The sequence below is a fragment of the Pholcus phalangioides genome, unplaced genomic scaffold (assembly GCF_987345545.1).
Source record: "Pholcus phalangioides strain wild (caught in Gottingen) unplaced genomic scaffold, Ppha-v1.0 ptg000004l_1, whole genome shotgun sequence".
NCBI lineage: Eukaryota > Metazoa > Arthropoda > Arachnida > Araneae > Pholcidae > Pholcus > Pholcus phalangioides.
Genome location: NW_028301597.1, coordinates 19,646,808 through 19,673,702, shown reverse-complemented (window position 1 = coordinate 19,673,702; position 26,895 = coordinate 19,646,808). Strand labels below are relative to the sequence as shown.

The 26,895-nt window shown below is 37.5% G+C and overlaps 1 protein-coding gene and 1 long non-coding RNA gene across 2 annotated transcripts in view; one reads left to right on the top strand and one right to left on the bottom strand.

Moving 5' to 3' along the window:
• The window catches only part of LOC149086722 (homeotic protein antennapedia-like), a 187,231-nt gene that overhangs the window by 138,116 nt on the left and 22,220 nt on the right, over positions 1–26,895 (bottom strand). The window lies entirely within an intron of this gene.
• LOC149086723 (uncharacterized) overlaps positions 1–26,895 on the top strand; it is a 40,172-nt gene that overhangs the window by 11,808 nt on the left and 1,469 nt on the right. Inside the window, exon 2 of the long non-coding RNA XR_016192564.1 lies at positions 22,472–22,666. This is a non-coding gene — a long non-coding RNA (uncharacterized LOC149086723). The remainder of the gene's footprint in view (positions 1–22,471; positions 22,667–26,895) is intronic.

Sequence of the window (26,895 nt, the reverse complement as noted above, 5' to 3'; positions counted from 1 at the left end):
TGACAAGGGGGGAGGGGGGGTTGAAGGTTGCTTAAGTCATCAACCACCCCTTTTTGAAGATATTAAATATTCTAAGCTGCTGACGAAATTTTACTGACAAGGGGAGGGGGCGGGGTCAAAAATGGCTGGAAAATCTGCTTACGTAATACTTGAATAACCCCTTAGCCGCTACAAAAACTGATCAACACGGCCAACTTCACGATCCATATGTGTCTACTTCGGGTTTAAAATTCTTGCTAAGATTTCTCAATAGCGAAATGATTTGTTTCCGACATTTTTGAAACCAGTCGTCTTAGCGGGTAGGCCAATGTAGCCTGGGGCCCGAATGAAACGGGAGGGCCCTGAAATATTGAAGGCTTTCAGTAATTCTTAAATAATTGCTCCATAAATTATGGATCTTTCTTTGTTCTGAAATTAATTCTCTCTCAATAATTTTCACTTATTTCTTTCATCAATATTTGGCATCATTTTTCATTATTCCCGGAAATATTTTTAATTAATTCTGGAATTATGTATATTTCTTTCATCAGTGCCGAATTCTCATTCATCAATTTTTGTTCAGTGAATATACACCGATATTTTCGTATTTATATTTTTGAACATTCCTCAACATCCTGTAACAATGTTTTGCCATCTTTAAATGCCGAATTCTACCAAAAAATGCATCTAATCTTTTTCTAACCACTTCTGTGTCCGAAACGTTCGCAAAGCTTAAGTCGGCGATTCTTGGCTGAGGTAAAATAACTTCACCCAATAGTGTTTTATTGACCAATGTCAAAGTCATAATGAAAAACTTACGCAAGCACCAATAACGGGTAAATTCAGAAAAGAGATGTTAATCGTACACCCTGCATTTTATAGGACTCTGACTTGCGTATATCCAGTGATTCACTTTCGTGCAGCACCCTATGTCGTCAAAAATTTGAACTAAATTTTATTTCTGTAAAAATACCCCTCCGTGAGAATAAATTTTCACAAACCACGTTCAAATATACCAATTCTTTCAATTTTTATACTATTTTCAAATTTATGGGACACCCTGTGCTTCAACAAGTTATACTGTTGTTCTGAGCGATCCAATTTAGATGTTACCAAACGCTTGCATCAAGTTTTCGTAATCTTCCACGCAAGCCTTACTTGCAATCATAGGGAAAACATGGTAACTCGTAAATGGGTCACACTAAGATCAATCCTTTCCACTTAATTAGCTTTATCTTTTCTCGTACAAAATCCATTGTTTTCTAAATTTTGCGACTCTAAGAAAGACTAAAGTTTCCAGATTCATACAAAACTTGCTTAATCATTCTAACATAGGCGCACGCAGAATTTTCTTGGGGGGGGGGGGGGAGTTACGTTTTTTCCTTCAAAATAACACTATAATCTCAGCTCAAGTGGGGGGTTAGAACCCCAAAACCCCGTTCACGTACGCCAATGCACTCTAATACCGTCGTTTTTCATGCTGCCCACCAATGAAGGGCCAACTAAAAACTTTCAGAGAGACTCATATTCCCCGTATCGCCGCTCTTAAAATTGCTTTCAGCAATTCCGTCTAAAATAATGAATCGATCAGCATCGTGACTGTATCAATAAATCTGGCCGTGACAATATACAGTATAATTATTGAATTCCAAATTACGCGTCTTGTGGGAATACGATAGATTAATTCACAATAATAAGGAGTGTATTGAAATTGTCGATTTGATGGCTGCTATCATGTTTCAGGAATGTCATTATTCCTCTTCCTCGCAATTCCGTATCTCACAACACATATTGGCAAACACTTTCGGAGCTTCGTGATGATATCTGGTCAAGTTTTCATCGAATCGCCACAGCTGCAGGGATTCAACGTGATTTCTCACCCATTAATCAACAAGGGTACTATTCTATCTCTCTCTCTATAGCTCTTGTTCCACCAACCATGATCGTGGCACACATTTATTTATTAATCCCACTTGATAAGATCTTCTTGCACACGGAGAGAAAAAAGGAAAGGAGACTTGTAAACACAAATCGCTGCGGGAACATTTCAAAAGAGCCAGTCAGTACCACAGGATCGATGTTTGCTCTGCTCTCGCATTGAATCTCTTCTCACCCCCCGAATGTTTCTCCCACATACACACACACATTCGCTGGCACACCACGGCACAATGATTAATCGCATTAATCCCTAGCGTACTGGCAAAAAGAAAAGATTTATATGTGTATAAAAAATAAATACAAGAGACAAAAGAAAAAAAAAAGAGTGAGGACGTTTGTAAAAAGGACCGTGATTTTTCTAGAATGAACGGGTCTGGTTGTGCTTATCATGGAGCTTGGATGCCAGATAGTGTTACTTGCTGAATTTACGACCTCGCAGCTGAAGCAAGAACTTTTCCTCTCTTCCTTTTTTTAATTCTACTATTCTCTCCCGTACAAAGTTTATTTCATCTTCTTTCCTAAGGTTTTCTAACCCGTTTCGTACTTTAAGAAAATGCATTTTCACACCATTACATAGAAATAACCACAAACGTTCTGTATAGGCTTACATAATACTGTACAAGGGATATGTTTACTGCCATCTCCGAATCAGCTAAACATATTTCAATGAAATTGTATCAACCTTCAATCGTAAATAAATATCTGCTTTGCCATGAAGTAGGTTTCTTGAAGGCGGACGCATCCTCCGTGTTGGTCCTCGGCTCTATTGTATGCAAGGAGGGAGGGAGATCAAATTTCTCCCTTAATTCAAGACAATTACTAATAATTTGCTTAGCAATGATTCAAATAAATACTACTGAAATTTGTGTATACTGTGTGTTGCCAAAATTCTTTTTTTTTATTCTTATACCAAGAACATCATCAATACTGTATAGTAATACTTGATAAAATTCTCTTTAAAAGGCGAATTTAAAAATACAAGCCGTCTAGACCTTGTCTTCGTGTGCTGCCATCTGTCTGCAGCATTGGAAGTGCGGAAATTAACTTTTTCATGATTGTTTGTCTGAATGAAATGCATATTGTCTGAACTCTGTTACTTGTTTTTTCTGTCCCCCAACCTTTAATGTGATGAGACCGTTATGAGGTATCGGAAGGGTTACAGTACTTGACCAACTCTAGCCATATCTATATTTACTGCCATTAATGAGATGGGTTGGAAATGAAGGCGCTGTCTATCGATGGTCGCCTCAAGCTCGTTAGGGAAAATATCTTATCTATATCCTCCCTCGGATCCGAACACGTGACAGCAACCTTCACGGTGGTAGACGAACATCTTACCACCACGCCACTCAAGTGCTCGGAAGGGGAACAGAAGACACAAATCAAGGCCGGGACATTAATTTGTTTCTTGTGTGAATCAATATGAAGACAATCACTATAGTGAGAAACGTAGCCGCTCCCGACGGTGGTCCGCGGGAGCTTCGTCCCCATACCCAGTCTCGCCACGTTCGCAGCTGAGGGACGACCTTCCTTAAGAAACCTCTCCAACTAGTAGTCCGATAGTACACGTCTTGAAGAAAAACACAAAAGAATTGATCAGACAATGTCCGATCGTTTCTTGATTTCGGGCTTTGGCCAGCCAGTTTGCGAAAGTGCATGGGGTGATGGGCTAATGTCGGAAGAAAAAGACGTGATATAAAATGTAATTGCTTATTCTTTATTTATTGCTATCACTTGTTGTAACAAATGTGAATTTCTATGACATTCCGAATCGCACAACAGCCAACAGTTTCGTATTTCTACATTTCGATAGATGTGCCACCTACCAAAAAAAAAAAAAAAAAAAAACCGCACTAATTGTCGGACTTCGGACAGACCTCTAGGCCAGTTTACGAAATCGCCGACAAATTCGCAAACTGCCCCGTTCTTGACTTTGGCCGTCACATATCCATGGTTGACTACTGGAGGCATATCTTACTGTCAGACTCTTTACCCCCCGCCCCCGAAGACTTTTGAAGGCAGAAAAATAGGGGGGGATGGGTGTCGGAATGATGTGTACGGGTGATGTAGACACTGTATATGCATGCATTGACATCATCCACCCCAGACCTTCAAGTCCATCTCCACCTATGCTCTAGATCAGTTGTTTTCCACCTCATGGCACGCGTACTGTGCACGAATACATGACAATCCATTCTGGGATACGCAAGAAACAACACCAACAATGACGGGGCAAAACTGGTGTAAAAAATGGAGTAAAGTAATAAAAAGTGGAAAACACATTAGCAAGCTTCCTACGCATTCCCTAGGTCTAGGAGCATGCACAACAACCATTTCCAGTAGTAGGCTACGCAAGTTTTCTTGGTATTTCTAAAAAGATATGCTATCATCCTACACTTCTAGAGATATCCAAACCTCCTACGTATCTCTCAGAGTACACAATCCTCATGCGCATATCTTCGAATAGAAAAACACCCTTCGTATTTCCAGTGTGTGAAATGCAAGTCTTCTATGCATTTCAAGGCTTAGGTTATGCAAGCTCTCTCACGCTTTTCTTAGCTCTTATGCGTTTTAAAGGTTACGCAATCGTTCTATGCGTTTGAAAGGGTACGCAATAGTCCTTTGTATTTCTAGGGATACGCATTTCAAGGATTACGCAAGCCTCCCATGTATCTCCAAGTCCTTGAAGCGTGAATTTGAAGTTGATGAAACTGCTAAACTGACGAAGAGTCAATTAAGTATACATAAGATGGCATGCACATGTCAAAAATTTTAAAAACCATGATGAGTATTTGCAGCGAGAGAATTGATTTTTTTTTCTTATGTTCCGCTTATTTTACAAAAGTCATTTTTTAAAGCAGCTTCAAAGAATTAGCTTACGTCAGAGCCGTAAGCAGGGAGTGTATGTGTGTGTGTGTGCTCAAGGGGTTGGTCCACCCCCTCCCCAAGCCGACCAAAAATTGGAAAAAAAATTAATATTTCGTTAAAAAAATGAAATATCGAAATAAAATACCTTTTATATGCTATATTATTTAAATAATTGTAATTTAAATAATTTTTTAAGGGTGGTAACTCAAAATTTCTCGGAAAGAAAATTTTTTGTGCCCCTCCAATCCTGCGATCGATCCTGCGTATGCCCCTAGCTTACGCATGTCGTATTATTAAAAATACACGAGATTCACTTTTTAATCTAATTAAGCAGTTTATATCTCGAATAAAACACTATTACTGTGAAATACAGTTATAGGCTGCTGTATTTTGATTTCAAAGTCATTAAAATCTGAAGGGGAAAAATAAATCTTTTGAAAATTTAAAAAAAAAGCACATTTCCTGCAGGATCCGAAAAAAATACTTAAAAATTTGAATGAAAAAATCTTTTCGAAATTTAAGTAAAAAAAACTGAAATAGAAAAAAAATCTTAAAAATAGCTGCAAAATCTAAATTTAATTATAAAATTTACTTAGGGAGATGGAAAGATTTTTTTCTCTAGTAGGAAAAAAGGTCATTTCACCTCATTTAGCGTGGATCAGAAAATCCTTTTTAGAGAAAAGTTCCCTCAAAGAATTATTATTATTTTTTTTTTTTGTCAAGGCACGTTATTATAATTCCCTTTTTTTGCAAAAATCTCCCTCCATCTTCTCCCCCATCTGCGTCATAATTTATGTTCTTCCTCATAAATTAAATTTCTCCCCTCCATTTCTCTCTCTCCCTCTCTCGTCTTCTTTTCATTTCCCTTCTAAATAGCAACAGCAAAGGAACATGGTAGTGTGATGGTACAGAAACCACAATGTAAAATAGAGCAGGGAAACTTTTTTCTCCTGTACTAAAGTACACTTTGCAATAATATACAGCAGGGGCGCACAACCTTTTCAGTCCGCGGGCCAGATATGTGGTATTTTTTGCTGCTCGAGGGCCAGAAACTTGTTCATATGGGGTTATCATATTTTGCTGGATATCTCTGTAATTTTATAGCTAATTTTGGCCATACCAACTTTTTTATTTAATGTCCCGTTTTTTCCCACTATATTTTCAACAAGGCTTAGTTGAATTTTTGAAATTAAAATTATTTTCACAACTTATAAATTATATTATGATGATTAGAACTCTATCATAATTAATTATATAGTCACAAATACTATGTTCATCTCGAAATATTTGTCAAAAAATATCTTTCTTATTTGGTTAATTACATTTTTACCCAATGCGACCTGCAATAACCCTCTATTTCAGGCCACTGGCGAATTTTAGCAATTTTAGCAGTAAATGGACTATCATAACACCTTTCGCGGGCCGGAAGGAAACCCTTGACGGGCAGGAGGTTGTGCATCCCTGATAAACGGTATATCCGAATACCAGACCGAATGTTTGCTCATTACGTATCTACCTCTACCATCAAATCAATCACAATAAAATTGAAACGACGCAGGAGAGTACGATTAATCGAACTTTGGAGTGGGGCAGAAGGATGGAATTTTCAGTCACTATTCATTAAAAAAATCATTTTAAATTAACAGAAATTGATCAAGTTAGCATATGAAGATATTTTCCTGGGGTTTCCAATTATTTTATAAGGATATTTAAAAATGTTTTCAGCTTTCGATCGTATGGGGTGGGGGGAAGCACACAAACCACCTGTGCCCTTCCCTATATACGCCTCGGATTCAATGTGTTTTCTTGTGGCAGCGGTTCTCAAATAGAGATCAACAACCCACCATGGAAAATTGTCATTTTTCAGATTGAAATTCGTATGTATTATTCAATTCTTTCAACAAAACATACCCTCACATCCTGCTGCCGGACCCCTACGCTTGGGATCTTTGACTGCCCCCCTCTATAATGAATTTACTGTGTGAAAAAAAAAATCGTCCCGTGTACCAGAGCTACAGCACTGCTAGCTCTCCTTGGGAAGAAGGCATGCATACTTTGCAATCTTTCATCTGTAGCAAGCGTACACTGTACATGCTGAACCCATGACCCGCGGACCGAATGTGGCCCGTGACCTCGAACCAAATTTTGGTAAAAATGAACTAATGAACTGAAAGATTGTTCACGCTAATTAATTGATTGAAATTTTTTCATCTTTTTTTGAGTGCTGGTGGGGCCCTTCCAGTGGAACTTCCACTAAGGATTCGAATGAGACCATGGTTAAAATTGCACTAGCATCTAAGGTACTCTTGTGACAAAAATTATGTCTGTTTTGGTTCAAAAATTTTTACTTCCCAATATAAAATGTAAAAGAAACATTATAAGTCATAAAACATTTTTTTTAATTGCTGCCCGCAACAGTCTATCTAACTAAGCAAGTCTCTTGAGGAGACAGGTTCCCAAATGACTGAAGTGATACTATCCAAAAGGTTGAGCGGAGCACCCTTGGCATACACCTAGTACTTAATCAAATTTGGTTCTTGAAGCATTCCGATGTTGCTCCTGGAGCCAAACTTAACACCAGACTCTAATGAATATTAATTTGATAACTTGTTCCAAATTTTATGTTGATCACAATTTAACGGGGGTGGGGGCGGGATTAATTCCGAGACAAAAAATTGTGATCCTAATCAGGGCTGTCGTGACGAATTCGGGCTCCAGGCCTAAACATTTTTGAGACCTTATTCGAAATCTTATTCCTGTAGTAGAACCTGTGTTTTAGTGATACAATACGTACTACATTGAATCACCAATAACAAACCTAAATGAAGTGATGAAGAAAAGAAGTAAAAAAATTCAGCGAAAACAAAACAGGAAACTAATGGCCCCGCTTATTATTAGAGCCCGGAAGTTTAGGCACTAAAAATGGTTGAAAAAGGCACGAAAAATGCCCAAAATAAGAACTAAAACAAGGCACTTATAATTTTTGGAAGGAAGAAAAAAATAATTATATATAAAAGCAAAGGCATTTTAAGTGTCCAAAAACTAGCTGAAAAATTGGTTGTACTTAATCCGTCTATTGTTTTAATTATAGTTTATAATAACTGCATTATATTATGCGAGTTAAATTGATTTCAAGCCCAAAATAAAATGTTATTAGACCCTCAGGATTAGGCCAATTCCTACACCACCATTACCAGACGTGGGGCTACTTCGAGTTACAAATAATCCTCGTTTATTTGTTGCATTGTTATGAGTAATCATTATAATTTCTATAGTTGAAACATGACTATCTTGTTCTATTTTTGCATAAAAAAACAGTAGTTTTTTATATTACCACGTGTACGGGACTCCTTCAAGCGCGGGGCCCACTGTGGCCGCATTTGTCATACCCCAGAGAGCGACTGTGTAATAAATAGCCATGGTTGTTTGCAATGCAGTCATGAAGCAAAAAATAAAATCAAAACAACATATGCTTCACAGCACTGTCTACTCCTACCTCCGCCTTGTGTGAGCCATGACCTCAATTCATGACCTCTTGGGACAATCATCGGTCAGCTATACACATAAAACGCAGTCCAAAATGCCTGAGTGAAGCATATTATTTAAAGCGTGTGGAGAGGAACAAAAATTCATAGTTTTCCTCTGCGTTTCTAACACGGGCCGCGTTCATCTGAAACAAAATCATTCACGTCTAACGCCGTCCGGTCAAACAAAGTTAATGATTGGTAACACCAATTTCTCAGATCACTTGTGTCTAAATGGGACTGGAAGGATAATTTCTGATGATAATTAATACAGGGATAGTTGGTAAAATTTTAAAAAGAGCAATACTTTTGAAGTTCTCAATGCTCAAAATACCCAAGTTTTACAGATTGTGGCCTCTAGAATTCACTGATAAACTTAAAACTTTATTAAAATAAGCATTTACAGCACAAAAATTTTAAAAAGGCATTTTTACCAAAAAAAGTTTGAAAACAGACAAAAAAAAGGCATTTGTATTATATATTGTACAACAATATATTGTATATATATTGTATACCCTCGTATGGTGAATAACATTCGCCGGGTCGGGGTAAGTAACTCATATATACTGTATATCTTTTATGGCGTTCCGCTTGAACTTTCAGACTCTACATTATGGCTTCAAATTAAGATGAAATTTTCATTATATAATAATTTTATTTTTTCCAAGCGACCAGGAGTAGTGTAATTTAATTGGCTTGCGGTTATAAAAAAAAATGAAAGAAAAAATTAAGCAACCTTGATTTTGGTGCGTAATCAACTCTCCATACCTGAGTGATATGGTAAGAGTCTTCAACATGTTTAGAGCCACTAGCAGGAGAAGAGCACCAATATGATAACTCCCGCATATGCACAAACTCAAACTAACATAGTAATGTGATTCCAACCTCCATGAAACAAGCTCGAGTGATTGTTTAATATGTAATATTGGTGTCGGTCATTGACGTACGCAAAGGAGAGGGGGGGGGGGGTGTTTGAGGTTCTAACCCTCCCTCCTCAAGCCGAGATTATAGTGTTATTCTGCAAGAAAAAACGTGAACCCCCCACTCTAAGAAGAAAAATAATTTAACCCCCCCCCCCCCGAGAAAATTCTGCGTATGCCTATGGTGTCGGTAGTAAGCATTGACTCAAGTACAAGCATTGATTTCACTTTAGGGCTTCACACTGACAAATTAGAACCATTAAATTTAACAATTTTAAATTTTATAATCTACTGTATTTTTTTAATTGCCCAACGCCGCTGAGTGCCTTCTCGCGGCCGCATGGCAGACTTTTTCTTGCCCCTCCCTGAAATGATTATTATCATGCGAAATAAGTAATATTTTTTTTGAGGGTCTCCCATTTTGCTCGGGCCCTGGTCCAGTGCCCTGGTTGTCCCATCCTAGTTATGGGGCTGATATTCCAACCATTGGCGTTCACAAAGGGGCAGGGGGTTATAACCCCCCCCCCCCCCTTCCCAGAGTCTAGATTATAATGTTCTTTTTCAGGGAAAAACGTTAACCTCTACCTCCTTTCAGAAGGAAAAAAATTTGACCCCCGTCCTTGAGAAAATCCTGCATACGCTTATGACCCCAACATTATTATCCTCATGTTACATCATGAAGAACATCATGTGGAAGGGGTCCTTGAAAAGTGAAGTTTAAAATTACAAGGGACATGTTCGAAGGGAAAAATTATATTTCTTTAATATTCTCAGCTAATGTGTTTTTGAATAGCCTACCCTAAAGGCTCACAATTAACGCATTTTATTGAATATCAAATCAAATTATTCGGGAAAAAATTGTTTAATGAATAATTTATTGAAAAATAACCGCAAACTGCAATGGGCTGTATTTATCCTCCTGTGTTTCCCATTTTAATGAAATCAATTCATATTTTTATTTGCCTTCCAGAGACAACACACAAGCGTGTAAATCATGCATTTTAAGATGTGCCCAATAGTACGTGAGAAAAAAATTGATGAAAATAATTTGTTTTTTCTTTTTTAGCAATTAACCCTTTTCCGTACAAGCTGTTGGCAATAAATTTAAATGATCTGTATTAGGCGTATAAGCGATAAATATTGCGTAATTTGATAATAAGCGGGGGTTGGGGAGGAATGGTGCAAGAAGGTAGATAATTAGATAAGAGGGTCACAGAGAGATAAGAGATGTGTGTGTGTGTGCTTTTTCGCGGTAATTTTAAATTACGAAAGGTACAAATGTAATTTAACCATTACATTCACTCACTTCACTTCTGACACATAGTTGGCAGCACTGAAAAATCAGACATAACACTAGATACGCACTCAGACACTTCCGGCACAACTCACTAGATCAGGGGTTCTCAAACTGTGTGCAGTGGCTCTCTGGTGCTCCTCCAATTTTTGAAAATACATTTTGTTCAACAGATTTGGGGAGCCGGCGGAGGTCGCGGATAAGCATTGAATAGGGAAAAGGGGAGTCGCGGGTGCAAAAAATTTAAAAGTTTGAGAGCTCCTGCACTACGTAGTAAACTGCCAATCGATGGCAATAGACCTTAGTTGTTCTCGGTTTGAAAGAAAGATGTTTTCCACTGTAAAGTATTAAAAAAACAAAAAAAAACAAATATGAATCGCTATTTTCTGCAAGTTAATTATTCTCTTAAACGGAGAAAATCTTTAGTCTGTAGCAACGGCTACTTTGAATTAGTGATTTGAATTGGTGATTTTTGTCACGATGTTTGTGGTAGGATTTCTGCCAACCAGTTTCACGAAATTTATAAAGTGCCCTTTACAAAATTCTTTGACCATCCCCCCCCCCCCCAAAACAAGTGAATGCAACGTCAGGGACGGAGTTATGGCTTCATCGCCTGTGGTTATTCAAATGTTGCAGCCCTTCTCCTGCTCTAATTTAGTGTTCTTGACCACTGATTAATCAAATTTGCCGTCCTGACCTCCACTGCATATACGACACTTAACTCCACTGTAAATTCGTTGCTGTGCATGGTCGGTAAACATGCTGGCTATTAAGAATATGAAAATGGCTGATTACAGTATCCTGTAATTTCCAAAATTAAGACACTTCAGTGATGCTGTAAGAGCTACCGTGAAGAATTGATTTTCGCACAACACGGTGGTATTTTAAGAATTTATAGGCAATTGACGTAATGCATTTAACCAAATTAATAAATTTTACATATTGATAGTAGGCCTATAACATAAGTTTGACGACTCGATCAAACATTTGTTTGTTGAGAATAAAACATAGTTATGAGCCAGTTTTTGCGTCGTCTCATATTTCTCGAAAAGCGTCAGACATGCATATATTTAACTAACAATGGGGGGGGGGGGGGGGAGAGAAAGAGATTCATACTTTTTATCACGACACTTAATTCAATTAAGCCATCAGAGCCTCTCATCATTTATGGCTCAAAAAGAAATCCCAAACTATTTACATTTCCTAATTAAGTATCGAAAACAATAATTTTTCGCTGAAGAGAGAACTCGTTTCCTCACACGTTTTTCACACCAAGACTCGATCTACCTGCCTATCACATTGGAAGGGTAAGCACACAGAAAGAGGACAAAAGGCGTATCTTTACCTTCGAACCGCCTACCAAGTTTCCAAGCGAGGGGAATATATGGTGGGCCAATCAGAAGTAGTTACCTAAAAAGGACAAGAAAAACATCAAGGAGCAATCCCTCAAGTATTTGCGTGTAAATCTTCCCTGACACTCGAAAGCAATTAATTCTTAACCCCGTGCACTTCTGGGAGGTAATTATTTCTTAAGCGCGGCGAACATCACACACACAAGGAACTCCGCCATCTTTTCTTTCTTGTTTTTTTTTATGTAAGAGAACTGTTTGTTGTGTGTGTCTTTTTCTGTGAGAAAGAGTGCTATTTTTTCTTTACTTTTACAGTGCTGTAGGTCTCGAATTTAACCCAGAATGCCAGGGATAGATCGTGAGACCTTCAGATAAAACAAAACTTTCTGCAGGATATACACTATTTCATCCTATGACATTATCATAACATTAGAGCTGGTCCCATTAGTAACACTTCTTATAAACTATTTTTAAAGGAATTTTTAATTCTGAAACAAATCAAAACTGCGATTTGAAGATACAGTCTAAAGATACAAGTTTGAAGTATACAGTCGACCCTGATTAATCGGTTAAAATCCTCCGATACCAAACTTTTCCCCGTAGAGACAATGTTAAAGTTACCCGCTTAATATGACCATTTCACCGACTTTTCTGGATCGAATGCAACGCTTCGCATCAGACCAGACAACGTTTTCGTCGGTTCCTGGAATTTGTAGGCTGTTGTCCGACCTAAAAATTTCCTGACATTGGCGTATGAAGGAAGTTGGTGCTTGTGTGTCAATTGTGTAGTAAGTGTATGTTTAAAGAAATAAATTTTAATGTCAATCCAAGTGGGTAACTTACAGATCTTTGAATTCTGCATTCACTCATTAGAAATATTTACTATATTCTGAAGGAACATTTGACATTGGGGGGGGGGGGGGGCGTAGCTGATGCTGTGTTACCCAAAAGCCCCCAAGGATTATGTGACATAATTGAGAGATGCTAATCAGAGATTTATGTTTGCAGAGCATGAGTCTCATTTTTTTTAATTATTGTTCGTTCATTAAGTAATATCAAAATTATACACTTGACATGACTACATTGCAAACCTTGCAATTCACAACTTATGCATTTACAACCATACGAGCAATACATAACGACAAAACGCGTGATAACTGTTAATATACATCAAGCGCACTAATGTTATTATCGAATGAAACATTAGAAATTGATGGAAAATATGTTAAAATAACAAAAAAAGTACATTTAAGAGTAGATCCTGGTCTTCAAGTGTTCAAATTGTCTTTAATACACAAATTTAATTATTTAATATTTGTTCTCTGTTGAGCCAATAGAGGGCGCTAACTTTCCTAATGAAATTTTTTTTTTTTTTAATTGCTCTCATTGGGTTGCTATATTTTTGATATAGCTTTTAGATATGTATTCGACATCCATATTTTTTATGGATATATTTTTTCAGCCATGTCGTTGATCATTGTGTCTTTGTGGCCTTTGTATTTGTATAAAAATCTTAGACATTGTGATCATTGCAATTAAATATAATTTTCATTTCAGTTTTTATGTCTGATTTATTCGAGAAACTTTATTAATATTGCTTAATTATTTATATAAGCTTAATAACAGTCTATATCAACGTCGTAAAATCGTAATTGAATTGTTCCCCACATAATTAGATAACCCCGCTTACTCGGATAATGTGTGCTGGAATCGTTGATATCCGATTAAGTAGGGCAGTTGTACTTGAGGTCTTGAATTCTCCCCTCAAATTAATGAACATTCTTTTTTATTAGAACGAAATCGGTACATATGCTATACAGCAGCGTTTCTCATTCTATGGTAAAAGCAGATCGCAAGCAGACTTAATTACTTTAATTCTAACTCTGAGAAATGTTTTTATTGATATTACAACTGTATTCTTATATATGGGTGTAGTTCACGGAAAAATATTGACCATTACAAAATAACTTTTAATGTAAGATCAAGATGAGTATTTTTATATTTTTAGTGATAATTATATCATAGTATATACAGTGGACCCCGCTTATAACGTTTTTAAAAAATACTGTCATAAAAACGTTGTAAGCCGGAAGCGTTTTAAACGGGAAATCTTAATGTGAATTAATTAGAGTTGGAGGACCAATATAAATCGTGCTAAGCGGGAGAACGTTCCAAGTGGGAACGCTATAAGCGGGATCAACTGTATAGTCTACTACTACTAAACTAGACATGCACCTCGTCCATATTCCTCTGCGGAACTTCTAAATTGGTATATGTTGGAATATGTGTGTACGTGTAGTTAAACTTCCGTGAAGTTTGTTTCTATATAATGCTTGTTATGTGCAGTGCTGCCATCTGCAATAAATTTTTAAAACTGATCAACTCATACCGAGTGAAGTGTATTGAATAAATAATTATTGTAGTCCTGTTCCTCTGTGCGGCGAGACTTTTTAAAGTTGAGAGCCGCAGAAAACCAACTTCAGCAGATCACCTGCGGCGACGGTCGGGTTTGAACCCGGATCCGCGCCCGTCACTATGACCATTCAACCACCACAGTGGGTAATTGTATAGTCTGTAGGTTATTAAAAAGTTATCTTCGTCCACCATTTTGAGTAAAGATTACAAATTCGAATAAGCTTCGTTGAAAAAAAAAACGAAACAAATGTGTGAAATCAGAACGGACAAAACTACAGGAATGTCCCGTAAAATACAGGACGCATCGTCACACTACTCATGCGTCAAATTAGAGGTCCATCCGAATAGTCTCAAATATTTTACTAGTCTGGATTCGGAACGGTTGAGAAACGCGGTTATCGAAGAGACCACATGCCAAGACTTTTTTCAAATTTTCATTCAAACTTGCTACGAACTATTGAGAAGAACTCGGATGGGATGACAAGAAATGTATTTCTATTAGAAAAGCCATTTCATCATCCACGACATTTCAAAACATTGCCTGATGAAATCTGCAACTTGTCAGAAATAAGGAAAAATCTGAGGTAAAATGGCAAATTTTGGGAAAAATTATAAATCGACAGTTACACACTCATAAGGTTTGCGATAAATTGAGATTTGAAGCGTTCTGACTACTATTAGACAGTACATACACCTCATTTTTCTGGAATGGGAAAATTTTGCCATACTCGGGAATTTCTAATGAATTGGTGCGTGTCGGAAAGCGTTGTACATGTATACATGTTGTCATTAAATTATTTATTATGCCAGAGTTATGCGTGTTTCGTATGTAAGAAATGCTATCATCTGGGTTTCATATTACGAGTGAAAGTGCAGATGTGTGAAGGTCTTAAAGCGTTCTAACTTTGTTTCTTCCTTTTAAACAGAGCACCACTACGGTCCTATCGCCATGGGCTAATTAATTACCGAATGAAGTTGCGCAAGAAATGCGTGCTTGTGTACCTCGGTTGAAATACGTGTTTAGTGTTGTACTTGAATTGTTTTAGTGTTACCATCTATTTTTCAAACCACGAGTGAAGTGTAATGATTGAATATTTGTACAGTTGTAGGTTTTCTACTCTCTGTAGCGTTCTGACTGCAATGTGCTAATTGTAAGACTTTAGATTAGTGGTCTGGAAGTGATTGCTTGGTGGGGGGGGGGGTGTCCTTCTAAGCAGAAACGTAGGAAAGAATAGGAAATAATACGAAATTCGTATGTATGCACGCTTCTTTTGTGAGTGACTATGATGTAGTATGGGGAGGGGGGGGGGGGTCTCTATTCAATGATCCTTGATCCTGGGCGAATATGAATTGAAAGAACTTACTCTTCCAATATTTGTTTTTCTGGTCATCCTTATTTTGAAAATAAATAAAAACACTTCGGTGCTAATCTAAGCCATGGGACCTCATGTTGTATAGTGGGCCTGTATGTTGTTTCCGCAGCTCCTTAAATAGGGAATGGAATGACCCCCGCGGCATGAGAATGCATGAATGCATAATACTGCATTTTCATGTATGTGGATTCGTGAAAAGCTATACGACATCGACCGAATTCAAACTCAATGATCTCTAAACGAATTCACCAGTTCTCTGGTGACTGTTATAATACTTGTTGCGTTATTTCCTTGATTATTTTGTGATCTAGCTAGGGCATGAGTGATACATTAATGTTATAAAAATCAAATCATTTTCCCTTTCCGATTCCATAAGAAGTTGATCTCCGTTCGGGTGATTCGCTTTCAACGGATCCAATGCCTCTCTCATACTTCCAACAACAGAATAACGATTCGAAACAGCATTGGTCCAAAGCAGAGAGCACAACATACACAATCACCATTTTCTCTCTCTCTCTCTTTCTCTCCCCCCCACCCCCCTTAACTCACCCTCAACAATACAAAGTTTCGTAACAGCCCCGTGGCATTCCATTCCAGGAAAAACCTACTGCTCCCGAACACCACTATTTCGGGAAGCCCAGCCGAGAACGTACCACACACACACACCAAAAGCCTTACTCGTTTCCTCCACGCAACACACCATACACCATATACATACATACAACAGCAGCAGCACCGAAATGTTTCCTGTTTTTCCCCCGGAAAAAGGAAGGCTGATATGGTTGAGGGTGGAATCCCAGGATCAAAGAGAAGCCGATAGATGGCAAGCAAGAAAAAGAAAACGTGTAAGTCTGGGAGCCCCCCACTGGGCAGCAATAAAAGTCCTCCCCCCCCCCCTCCCACACACACACACACCAACCACTTTTGCCGCTCCACAGAAACGACTACTTTATGGAAATTTGGTTGAGACCAGCCGAGAAAGAATAGGATATTGGGAAAACGTTGAGCGGGAGAAGAAAAAAAAAATTCAATATATATGTACATATACAGAAGGAGGAGGAGGAGGAATGGGAGATCAATAGATTTATATATTTTATTTATTTATTATTATTTTTACTTTCTTTTCATGTGAATTCAGTTTTCCCCTGAAGGCACCAGAGCAAAATAATGTGCATAAAGTTGAATAAAAAATAACTTTAGGTATGTATAAAATTCAGCTTTATGAGTATTTTTGTTTGCCCAAGAGGAAACGAAGATTTACTCATGAAAAAGCACGGAGGAAAAAAATATTATTTTATATTAACTTGTTTGATTCCGACCGAGCAATTCCCCCCCCCCCTTTTTTTTTGTTCGTGAGATGACATTTTGGATGCAAGAGACATTTATCAACGGAATTTCACGTAAATCACACATTGAAGTTACAACTGGAGATGGACAAGTGCAGCTTAAAGTAAATCCTTGACAGAAAGAAGAAAACCTGCTAATTAACATCGACTTTCGATCCATTATTCAGTCTTTAATATAAACATCTAATACAGGAGTTTCCAGCCTTTTTTAGCCGCGACCTAGTCTCTTCCCGGAGAGCAGGCAGGCCTACAATACCATACTAACATAACATGAAAAATTCAAGCATTTACCATCTTTACTTCCAAATGTGGAAGGCCGATGGGAGCACCATCAAGAACACGAAGCAACCGCAATTATGACAACATAAATAAGGGTCACACATACACTCAGAACACACATTCTGACGTGTGACAATTCGTCAGCAATTCCGTACAGCAATGGTTCTCAAACCTTTGTCACCTGCGGCTCCCCAGAATAGTTTGGTTGATATTTTGTCATATAGAATATATATAACACTGCCGTATGGGCGTTGTATGAGGTGAATGTATACTTAAGTAGTAGTAGTATCGTTGACGGCAGAGTGGTGGTTGGCTGAAGTTGGTTTTCTGTGGTTTTCAAGCTTCGAGGCGCGAATGCGAGCCGGTCTCCCATTTGAAAAACTCTCTTCCCAGAGAGCAGGCAGGCCTACAACACGATACTGACATAACACGAAAAATTCAAGCATTTCCATCTTTACTTCAGAAAATGGAAGATAGATGGCATTGAACATTGAAGGACCGGACGCACCCCGCTTCCCATCTCAAGGAGATATCAAAGCGTTCCCGAAAAATGGGTGCATCCGGAATTTTATTAAATATGTATATATCTATATAAATTTGTATAACAGAATAACAAGTCCAATTACAGAAGTATAAATCAACGGAATAATTATGATAAATCGTGATCTAAGAATCGAAATCTAAATTGATATTATAACGTCCTTGGCACGTCCGGACTCGATAATCAAATTCCGTTGGTGGCGGTCCGTCCGCGTTCGTTGGATGTCACTAGTCGTGTAGGCCGTACAACGACGAATCGATGTCATGTTTGCGTCACATGTCATGGTTCAAGTGTCCAAGTCAGCCAATGTTCGGACACCCAGATGTTTAGCTCATTCTAGGCAGACATTCCTGTTCCATAAGCATCCTACGTCTTAATTCTCCTGGGCAATTAGGAGATTTTCATCATTCCCGAAGCTACATCGGCTGGCTAGCTGGATTATGGGTGGCATTGATTCACCTCATTAGCATGTTAAGTGTTTATAGTCTCTCCAATAAAGTTTGCCGTTCAACGACGTATCAGTTTCGTGAATTTCCAGTACCCCTACGTGGCCGCAAGTTGTAGACTCTCCCTGGTATCAGCTTTACTGGTTTGGAAGGATGAAATTCATCCTGCTTCTTCCGTAGTCCACCCTTCTTGTCGTGCAGCAAATATAGGTTACTGTCTAAAAATTGAATCAAATTTTGAATGCGCGAGAAGTTCATCGGACTTTTTAGTATTCTTCTTTTGAATGCCGTCATCTGACTTTGTGACATCTGACACACAACATGTTTGGTTTTCGAAATTAGTCAGGTGTGGCGTCTTGATGGGTTTGAGCCAGAACCTCTAATCAAACAGAGACCCAAATTATTTTAATCCTGCAGTAATTTAGGAATTATCAATCTAATGATTTTCGAGCATTTCTTTCTAATTTTTTAAAATTATTCCTCTTATTAATTTTAAAATTCTTTCCTACATAAATTCTGCCATTATTTTTCATTAACTCTGGAAAAAAATGTCATTAACTTTGGAAATAATTTTCGTCAACTCTGTGGAAAATATAGCGAAACAAAGGAATTCATAACGGGATTCTTTGTGGATCTTTACGGCGTATCTCAGAAGCCCCTGCGACCGGAGTTTGGGTCGTGACCATAGGTTTGAAAAGGAGGAGGGGGGGGGGGGGGTAACCCCTGATCTAATCCATATTCAACCAATTTTCTCAAAATAGGACACCCAGCACATGAATTAGGGTATTTACTTCAATAACTTAAATGCTTAGACCAAAAATTTGAGTTTTATATTCAGAATCAGGGTAACAAATATTTTGTTAAATACCAAAGGTCTAAAATAATTTGAATCAATGTAGGTGATGACAGGATATTTTCCTGTCCAATGCCAGGAGTTCTTAATTTCAGGTACACGTAAGATTCACGGTGTCAGTGAGCTCGGATAAGAAAACAATTAGCTCATTATCTTCACATTGTTATATACTAAATATTATGTTGTAAATGGGTCCGTGGGTTTCATTTTAATGGCACGGGGAACACAAAAATGTTAAGAACCCCTTGTTCCACACGAAACAAAGACACTCTGAAAGGAATTCTACCACGTTTATGAAATTTGAACCACCCTTAGTAATTAATTATCAAAATTTTCTTGATCGTTTATTTAGATACATACATTCCTATTATGTTCAAATCTATATATACATTGTCGAAAATTTCATGTAAAGATTCAAATTTTTTGATTGCTTTGTAAAATATGGGTGGAGTAAAAAAAGAAATCTTTTCATAGCTTTTTTTAAATAAAAGATCTGAGAAATGAAAAAAAAATCCATAAAAAATTCGGCTTCCATCAAAATATTCCGAAAAAGTTTGAAGAATGTGGACGGCCTCTAGAGCTGGTCCAGCTTATACAGCTGATTTCTAGAGGCAATGCACACACGAATTTATGTAAATTAAAACAACACCTTTTGGCATGTTATGTGGGAAAACGGGAGAGTGGGCTGAAACTGGAATCGTGTTGTATCCGAACCGCACAACCGCTGTGCCACCACTAACAATAAAGCACCTTCTCTTCCCATTCCACACTTACAAGTATCCCAGAAATTTCTGTCTTCTCCCGCTTTTGTATAACAGTGGAGAACGCATATAATACATACACGGGGAAGGGCAGAGAAGGGAAGGAATTTAATTAAGTTTATCACCGCGCGTTTTCCCGCGTTGCATAATTTAGCTGTTAATATGCAAATGAACTCACGGGAGTTTTGCGCGCAGATTATGAGGACGAGCGGAACGTGGATCCGGATGTTACAGGGAAAAGAATAAAAAGATAACTTTTATCACCTCTTTTAATATCTTTCTCTAATCTTTTCGCGAGGCTTCTTTTTTCTTTCTCTTGACAAGAATCTTTTTTTTTTCCCTTCATTTCCACAATATACAAGATTGACAGCATTTCCTTCATAGATTGGTATGGAATATTCACTTAAAATCTTCAAACCAAGTTTTCTCGAACCGATTGAATTTGTTATAAATGAATTCAACATTTTCCGAAACAACTAATTTAATCGTCGAAGAATTCCAGAAAATTATACAGGGAAAGGGGGGGGGGAGGGTTGATTCAATAACTCCCCCTTGCCGCTTTTTACTGGCGAACCGTTGATCCTAGAGGCATACTTCCAATTAGAAAAAGTATTTAAGAAACCCCCCCCCTCCCCAATGAGAAAGTTATTGCCCTGTCTCTCCTGATGCCAACAAAGAAAATTCCACGTTTCTAAGTAAAATTACTATACTACTCCCTGAGATATTTAAATTCAAAAATCGGAGAAAAGTGAGAAAGCATGGAATAAACTAACGGAAAACACTTCTTTCCCTCATAAATGTTGTTCTTTCCCAACTTTCCTCTGATTTTTGAACCCTAATACGCTCCGAATATTGCACTTGGGATTGTATAATTTATTTGTTGACCTTAGGAAAGACAGGACGACAACCTTCTAATTGAGTTTTTTTATGACTGGGTGTCTGTTGACACCAGTCCAATGTCTGTTCACGGTAAAACGTTGACTTTTTTTTTCGAAAACCCATATAACCCCTTGCAAGATGAATGACGTATCTCAAGTCCACACGTTATTTGGATACATTTTCTAATTGGAATCTCTAGGATCAACGGTTCGCCAGTGAAGAGTGGCAAGGGGAATTAAAGAATCAATCACCCCCTGTAGAATTGATGATATCATTGAGATATCGTTTGCTTATTCATATGAATGGTGAATCACGATGATACTCATTTTTTGGCGTAGAAAATATTGGAAGTTAGTTTATAGAGGAGAATACAGTAAAAAAAAATTCACATATGCAGTATTATATCCTGGCAAAACATTCCTGCAAAACATCACTGAACTGCAACAACTGCTGCTACCTATCGAATGAAAAATACAACTGTTGTGATTCTTCGATTGAAAAAAAAATTGAGACGATAGATTTTTTTTTTATCAATGCGTCACATTGAAAAACTCGGTATAGTATGATGTTGACAAATATTTTTTGAGAAATAGTATTAGTTGATTCTCATAAGTTTGCTCCAAAATTCCAACATTTTAATAAGGCTTTATTGACCGTGAACGGTATACTGTGCACCGAGCTCAAAATGACCCTATTCTCCTTCATGTTGGAGTAACACAATATTAGCGTGTTTCCCCGAAAATAAGACACTACTGTGATTAATTTTTTGCTCCAAAAAAGGCACTAGGGCTTGTATTAGGAGCATCCTGAAAAACCACGCTACGGCATTTTTTTTGGCACAATATCTCTTTCTTTTGTAATACATTTTTGAATGATGGTTATACAAAAATCAACAAAAAATTGTAAACGCTGAACTTCTTCATACTTTTGGGTGCCTTCGTTTGTGAAATAAACAATAGAAGTTCAGTTTACTTAAGTTTCAGAACCAACCGAGGCGATGTGTTCATTCGGTCCTCAGCGTCGAAGTATGCCGGTTATTTACTTATGACAACTGCATCCATTGGGTAGCCAAAATACGTCATCCCCCCCTCTCTCTCTCTCATTGAGGGACATACAAACCCTGTCCAAGTTAACCAATATGGCGACTTCCTGCGAGTCTCATGAAAGAAACAAATCTAGTGAGAAATTTAATTTGGGTGTATCGCGGTTTCTCCATTAATTTTCTTCATTTTGCTTTGATAAAAGTGTCTCAAATTTATCTGTTTACGTATGCGTTCATTGTTGACCAAGGATGCCTAATTGGGTATTAACAACAATTTTTACTTATAGTTTATATTGTAATTTATTTCAAAAGCTATAAAAACCCACTTGATGGGCACCACTTAAATGCGGTCACCTTTCTTTTACGGCAAAATAATAGTTTCCCCCGTATAATAAAAGCATACATTTTAAATCCCTGATAAACGGTCACCACTGTTTCACGGATGAATATTTTTGTCCCACCGGTTTCCACAAAAGAGAGATCTTACTGTATTAATTTGTGTAAAATCGTTCGTTAGGATTTTTGTTAGACAATAAATAATAATAAAATCATAATTTTTTTATGGTTCAATAAATCTGTCGTGTGTTGCAACGACGTACTAAATGCGTCTGATTGACGATTTTAAATTTGCGAATATTAGTAACAAGAATGTTTTCTTTGCAAGCTCTCCAGATTCCTGGAATTTTGAGGGTTTTGTGGCGTTTGACCATGCGGAACCCCCAAAAAAAACAGTTCCCAGGGTTACCGGAACACCAGTTGGAAGTCCAGGGTCCAGGAGTGCGTCGACCTGTGGTTAAGAAACGCTGCTTTGCAAGGTTCTACATGCTTCATATGGAATGTAAATTGCAAGAATATACAGGTAAATCAAGCCATATGAATTTCATTTTCCTCGCATGAACATTCTGACAAATTTCGAATTTTGACGGGGGAGCCAAATCATGTTGAACATTTTTCAAAAATGCGCAAAAATTTACCATGGACATTAATCCATCAACAGAAATAAGAGACGTAATACCATCTGCTCCAAAAAAGAAATTCCAGAAGAATCTGTTCTTGACGGTAGACTTATTTCACAGTTCCCAGATACATTGATGTTAATAACCGAACCCACGTTGTCCCAATTAATTTGTATGCTATTGTATATCAGTCGTAGCCATTGGCGTATGTAAAGGGGGGTTTTGGGGAAAACGAAAATCCCCTCAGAAGGAAAAATAATCTGAAACCCCCTCGAGAAAATTTTGCGTACGCCTATGGTGGTAGCATTTCCTCAAAACTATATAACATACGCTACATCCAGTGATATTTAAATTTTGTTTTGTCACACTGATCCAAAACATATTTCAGATATAATAAATTTGTAAAATTTAACATAATAATTAGGAAAAGTTTTTCAGCATTTTCCATGTAATTTTTTTCATATTCCAAACAAAATTTTATGCTTCAGAAAAAGATGGTGAAATATAATAAAAAAAGTGTATTCATGTCTATCGTAATAAAATGATCTCATAAATGTTATGATGCGGTATTTGACTCTCACATATGTTTTCATAACAAAATTTTTACAGATTATTAATTTAGTAATGTTAGACGCATTGTCAGAATTCATCCAAATCGTACAATTTTCGCTCCAGAAAAATTAAAGTTGAGAAATTCGAGATATAAATTCAATACGTAAATTTCCCCGTTTCTTCTATGGTTAAAGGAAATAATAATTACAGTATGGGAAGGTCTTGTTTGCTTTGAGCTCCATTGTAATGGGGGGAAAATCAATGAATAAAACCAATATTTTCTCCGTTTTCTTTGATTCATATTCAGTGATGTGATTGATGTTACCATAATTAGGAACACACCTCATCAGTTCGATTGGTCATCCAGACAATGACTGGCATGAAAGTAAAGCCCGCCTCAAAACTGGGTCCCATAGGAGGGCAACCAAAATAGAATTCTGAGAGAAGAAAATGGAAGAAAAAAACAACAAAAAAGAAAGAAAAGAGAGAGGAAAAAAAAGGAGAACGAAAAGAGAAAAACGGTTTTTCTTCTTGGTGCAGCTAATTAAAATGGCGCAAACGTGGCGTCTTTTAAAAAGGCATTCTTAATGTAGCTTGAACAAGGGAGTGACAATGACGCATGGCAGGGGTCCACGGGGTCGCAATACGTCACCCTCTTTCTTGGCAAAAGCCAGTACCAAATGTGTGTGAGTGTGTGCGCGACCTTCTTAGAAAATTTTTCTCTCTCCAGAAAGAATATGTCTCCTAAAGGAAGGGGCGGCAACTCTCTTTTCTTTGGTTCTTTCAAACTAAAGTAATAATTGCGCAATGGTTTTTTTTCCCTGTTCGTGTTTCTCTGTTTGTAAAGTTCAAAGGAAACGTTGCAAAAGGAATATATATTATATATTTTTTTACATTTCCTATCCCAACAGAATCAAAAACAACATAGAAACCTTATTCTTTTCGGATAGTTCCAATATTTTAATGAGGGAACAGTAAATAAACAGAAGGTAAAAAAATGTAATTTGTTTTAAACGACCATACAATTGCTTCTTCTAAAAGAAAAGTGAAACAAGAATAATTATCTTGTACATCATGGAGTCACACATTTTGTTATCAATCACATTCTCCTGATCACGATCGATATCGTCTTCATAAGATAATTATAGTCCTCCGACCACGAGATGAATTTTCGCTGCGTCATGTCACGTCACGTCGGATGATTTTATTCAATTTTTTTTTGGTAAAACGATTGCACACCGAGAAAAGTTCATCAGTGACTGAGCTTTCACGATTGGCATGTCCTTCTAGGATAAAATAGAATCGTTTGACGTGACATCACGTGTCGTAGCCAAATCTCATCTCGTGGTAGGAGGACTATACATGCATCTGTCGCTTTACGCGGTTTTGCTATAACGCGATTTCAAAAAGTTGATTTTAGAAAAATTCCGACTCGCAAAATTTCGCGTGTTTTTTGATTTTAGTCCTGAAAATGGGCTTGAAAATTAGAGGTTTTTAGAGGCTAGAGGATCTTCCGCGCAAAAAAAAAAACATTAACCCTTACAGCGGCAATCCCGAGGTATCTCGTCACACTTGATCTGCTTTATTTCGGTCACCCCGAAATATCTCGGGGTTCTTAACTCGATTTTATTTCTAATGTGGCAGTTATAATGCGGATTAGGAAAATTTTAAAAACCACTTAAAGTGTAGATATACTCATTTCTCGCGTCAGTGAAATTGCGTGAGATGTCGAAGCGTCCATGGCGGGTCAAGGTGAGAACCACTTGCAGTGACTCAAAGACGGGAATTAGTTCATTAAAGAAGCAACATGCAACGGACCACGACGTTTTCAGATTAAGCGCGTTATGAAGAGTGACTCTATCTCGATGTTTCGTTAATACAGGGTGATTCCATAATTCCCGTTGCCGCATTTCACTGGCGAACCGTTGATCCTAGAGACATAGGTCTATTGTACTTCCAAATAACGTGCAGAACTCAGATACGTTATGTTGCAAGGGGTTGTGTAGTTAATAAAATATGAAAATTGACTTTTTATGCAGACACTCTGTCCTCGAAAACTCAGCTAGAATGTTATTGCACTTTTTTCTTTTGAGACCACCAGACAAAAATCCCATGTTTCTAAGTGCAACAGATATTCGAATGATCCGAGAGATACTGAGATATTCGAATTAAAAAATTCAAAAAATTTTGGGAAAGAAGAGCAACTAACGGAGAACGCTTCTTTTTCTCGCTTATGCTTTTTGAAGGTGAATTATTTTTTTGGCTTTTGTGCAATAAATTTTTCATTTGGGTTTTGAGGACAGGGTGTGCGTACCAAAAGTTAACATTTTCATTTGAATAACTATACAACCTAGAAGAGTTGATACACTTTGCCCAAGAATATTTAGAAGACACCAATGAATAAGGCAAATACACAAAAAATAATAAATGTCCTAATGCATTTCAACACCAATTTCTTCTAAATAAAAAAAAACTATACAACCCCTTACATGCTATTTGGATACTTTTTCTATTTAGAAGTATGCCTCTAGGATCTACGGTTCGCCAGTAAAATGGGAACAACCTATATACTGTGTAACTGTATTTTATGATGTTCTCTTCTGCGGCGGGATAGCGTTGATACTTTCTGAGACTGTGAATTCGAGTTGTACCCTTCGGGAAGATTCGAAATCGCAGAGGTGAAATGAACCTGGGTGCGTCTGGTTCTTCAGGTTCAGTCGGGAACCACTGAAGTAAGAACACAGTTCAGTCTAATATCACTGTTGAATTCGATTTGTCCAAAGCACCAGAGCTTTCATGTGCTTTGTATTTGAATTATCGACTCTAACCGTACGTTTCATGTTCATATGTCAAATATTTGCTCCCAAGTCCACCCAACACTCAAATATTTCTCGCCCTCAACTTGGGTTTCTCGCAAGTAGTACACTCAGACGCACAAATTTCGCTAGATTTCTTATTCATTGACTTGTGGCTCGAAATCGCAATTATGTTTTAGAAATTTTCGATAGGAATGCATTTTATATCTTCCAAAAACCTTTCGTTATTAAGTTACTGCTTATTATTAATTCCTAATCATCCAAAATTTTAAATTTTCCAAAGACCTGAAAAAAATAAGACTTTCAAAAGAGAAGGTATTTCTTTTTCGGCCTGAATTTCAGGCCGAAAAAATACCATCTCTTCATACAAAACGCCAACTGGGACGAAAATTGCTGTAGTTAAGGCACTTGCCCGGTATGCAAGGGATGGGTACCTAGGTTCGATTCCCGGGGGAGGCAAATCACTTTTCTTTCCAAATATCAGTTTCGACTTAACATCCAGAAAATTCAATTTCTCAAGACTTTCAAAGTTTGAAAATTTTCTGAAATTTCGCATAAAATAAAAGGAAGGGAAAAAATGCGAAATATATATGGTATCTATCATACACCTTCGACTTTTTCCTGTCTCGAGCGCTGCCTGTACCCCCATCATCAAAAGAAGAGCATCCATACGGGAAGTTTAACATACGAATGCATGAGATGACAATCATTTCAAAATCCTTGAATGCAATTCGCCCAAGGAGTTTAATTGGAAAGTTGTGCGA